Here is a 3652-nt window from a genome sequence, read left to right as displayed (position 1 = left end):
GACTGTTACCATATAATTAGCATACATAGTCTGTACCAAAATTAAGAACTCCCTTGGAAGCTTATTATGTCCTAATATATACCCAGCATGTATGTACATATAGCTGTGCTCTAACCCGTCCTCGCATTTCTTAGCAGCTGTGAGAAGCTACATGAAGATCAATGCTAATCTAGATAAACAATGTGTCTTCAGAAATCTGTTCCACATATAAGACAGTAGGCAATGCATGAAAGGACTCCAGGCTGATGTGACTGTCTCTCTATCGAGAAACCTGTTAAGAGGAGAGAGACTGCTCCATACATTCACATCCACCCTGAACTTCTAGAGCCTCTCTTCATACTCTCTTCACCCACAACCTCCAACGCTTCCTTCAAAGCTTCAGGTATGTGTCTACAGCTTATGTTTTAACAATTGTCATGTCTTCTGTGCTGGTATCAGGCTAACACACAACCCACCCTAAGGACAAGGGCTTAGCCCAGCTCCACTGCATTTTCCCTTTGTGGGAAGAGAGTGCAAGGGAGGCACAGCGTGTTCAGCCACATGTAACAATCCCTGAGCTTCCTGCATCCTGCCTGTGGGCTGGGATTGCAGTAGATCAAGGGAGGCCAATACAAATGGTTTGCAGTACAGCTCAGATTTTATCAGACATTATTTCAAGGGTATAATTGCAAATACGGCACCTGAACATCCGGCATGTGTCATGGGACTGTGGAATAGGCACTGGTACCATCCACTGCTGCCTCTCATCTCTAACTCCTCAGTTTTGTGTGCCTGGGGTCACAGCAACCTTGAAACATCTGCCTTATTTTTATTTATATTCTTCTGTTACCACTGTTCTTTGTATTTTTCAATAATTTTCATTAGAAATTACTTGGGCTTTGTGTAAGAAAAATCTGTGCTTCACACAAGTAAACAAACCTTCAGTAAAAGCTGTCCTATCAATTACACTTCTGTGACTGTGACAAGGTAAACCAAAGATAGAGTAGTGAAAAAGAAAACCTCAAAGACATAGTCACTGAGACGAGTCATAAGAGGACGCATGAGAAGCATCCAGCTCTCATGCCTGGGTACTTTGGTGCCAGCTACCAGACAGACCAGCAGAATGTACAACAGCCCATAATCCCATCTGACATAAATCAATGTGATATCCTGGAGATGAATTGCATTGTTCCGCTGTCTGAATTTGGATCTGCTAATCCAAACATCCTTCCAGTATCACTGTTACACAAGTAGAAGGTGCTGACCAGCTTTTACAAACAGAAGCTACTTGTCTAAGACTCCCAACAAATTCAGTAAGTTGGCCGTTTCCTAATTAAGCCAAACATGCTGCTGCCGCCGAGATACTGCGAACAGTATTAGAGGTAGCTGCATTAAGGAGCTACTGGAAAAGCATCTTTTATAAATAGTGGGTAATACCAAGGAAGAAGAGTCCTTTAAGGGACTGCTTCACATGCATGCACACACAAATGTGGTAGGTCAAGGGGGAGAAGGATGAAACCCTCAAGGCTACTGAGACAACAGCCAGACCTGCCTCAAGCAGGAGCTTCTACTCTTTCCTTATACAATCCCCACCTATACAAGCTCACACAGAGCAAAACCAAGCCCTTGTCATAAATGACATCTCAGCTACTAAACTCTCTAGTCACAACCAAAGATTTTTGCCATCATGCTGTTGTTCATACAAGTCCCTTAACTGTGAAGTATTCTTTACAGACTCCTCAAAATATCAAGTGTTAACCCATATGTCATCATTTCTTCTGGTGGACAGGGATTTTGCAATTTGACTTTTCACATTCGTTTTTTTTTAAACTACAATTAATCTTTTAAAACCCAGGCTAATACACAGACTTACAGTGTTTTCCAGACTGTTGGTCTCATTGCATTTAGTTAAGTACATAGTCTGGTTTTTTCAGGTAAATACTGCATTCCTACATAAAATTCCAGAGATGCAACAAACATAGGATATTACTCAACTATGTTCATTCCTTCTTAGAACCCTACACCTTCTTTCATTCAGAGTACCTCTTTGTACCTCGGGATGAAGAAACAAGGCATAGATTAATACATTTTTTACGTCTTTATATGTACAGCAAACACCTGCCAAAGACACTCTCTAGTCTCAGATAATACACTGTAATCTTCCTATCTCTCTTTACACGTGTGTAATTCCATCGACTTTAAATAGATCTGCTCATGTTTCATGCAGGTAGAGAGGTGAAGCAAGCCCAGTGGAATAAAGCCAATTGGAAATGTCATTCATTGAAGGATTAGGCCAATGAATTCTAGGTATTATCTGTAACAGTAGCTCATTACTATTCCAAAACAGACAAGCAGCATTCAAACACTTTAGGAGAACTAGAAGTAGGAATAAAGAGAATTTATGTGAAGTGGGCATAAATGGATACAGACGAGCCTCCGGAACCTGCACTTAACAAACATGCACCCGCTACAATCCTCCTCCTAAAAGCTGTTGTTTTTTCCACCTCTCCACTAAGATTTAATAGCAGAAGCAATATTGAGAGATCTCTCTGCCAAGTTTCATTCCTTTTAAACCATGTGCTAAAGTCCATTTCTAATGCACTGTAAAGTCATTATGTAAACAATGAAAATCCAACAATTATTAATCAAATGGTTTTTAAAATCCAACCATTTTCATCAGCCTGTAAACAGGGAGGCTAAGTGGATATATGGCAGGGTCAGCAGCCTGGTATGGACAGACCTTGGGTTCAATCTTCCTTTTAAGCCATAGACTTTCTGGTCAAATCACATACTTTTCCCCCAAACTTTACTTCCTCAGTTGTAAAATGTTGCAAGAAAATTAAGTGAGATCCTTAGACACTAGGGTAAGAGAAGAAGCAGGAGGACTATTTACACTTTCAAGTAACACAATTAGTCTTAGATTTTTGTCTATTTTTTATACTATTATTTTTGCTGCCTAATTTAATAAACGCTTGTGACTCTGGATTAGGTTGCCCAGGTATCTCTGCATATGACTACGGTTTGGCTGTACCAAATTGCTATAGAATTAATATAGAATACAATTACCGCATGTAAATATTAAAAAATCAGTGTTTTAACATCCAGTAACAGGGACACACTGCTCTGTAGAGGTTCGCTCCTCTCTGCTTCCTAGGATGGCTGAAAGTACTCTGTCTGCATGGGCATAAGACAACAAAGGGCTGCACTTAAAAGCTTTGACAACTCTACTAGACGTGAGAGCACATAAAGCCTCCTACATTTTAAAGCTACCACAGAAGCAGCACTAAGGCAGCTCTCAGCCCATCAAAATGGTAAATCAGGATAATTCCACCACGGTGTAATTGTTCTCTGTAATGGTCTGATGTGCTGAATAACAAAGGACAGGCGAGCACCCGGGACAAATACATGTTCACAGTTGCTTATACACTCAGAGCTCTGCCTCAACAGCACACCTTGGATGTCTTACCTGTGCCACCAGGATACAGCCCTTGAGGTCAGCAGCTCACTGCACTAACAGCATGGCTACAGCACCAAGGAAGAGCAATATTTTTCTCTTACCTGAGTTGAACCCAGCATACCCCAGATTTTGCTGCTTCAAGGGTCCAGTTCAGAATGTCCTTTCTGTTTGGAAAGTCATTTATGTTGCATAAGCATATGCTCCCCTGGAGCCCTC

This window comes from Nestor notabilis, unplaced genomic scaffold, assembly GCF_000696875.1.
Source record: "Nestor notabilis isolate BGI_N333 unplaced genomic scaffold, ASM69687v1 scaffold13417, whole genome shotgun sequence".
Classification (NCBI taxonomy): Eukaryota; Metazoa; Chordata; class Aves; order Psittaciformes; family Psittacidae; genus Nestor; species Nestor notabilis.
Note: the sequence above shows the minus strand (reverse complement) of the source record.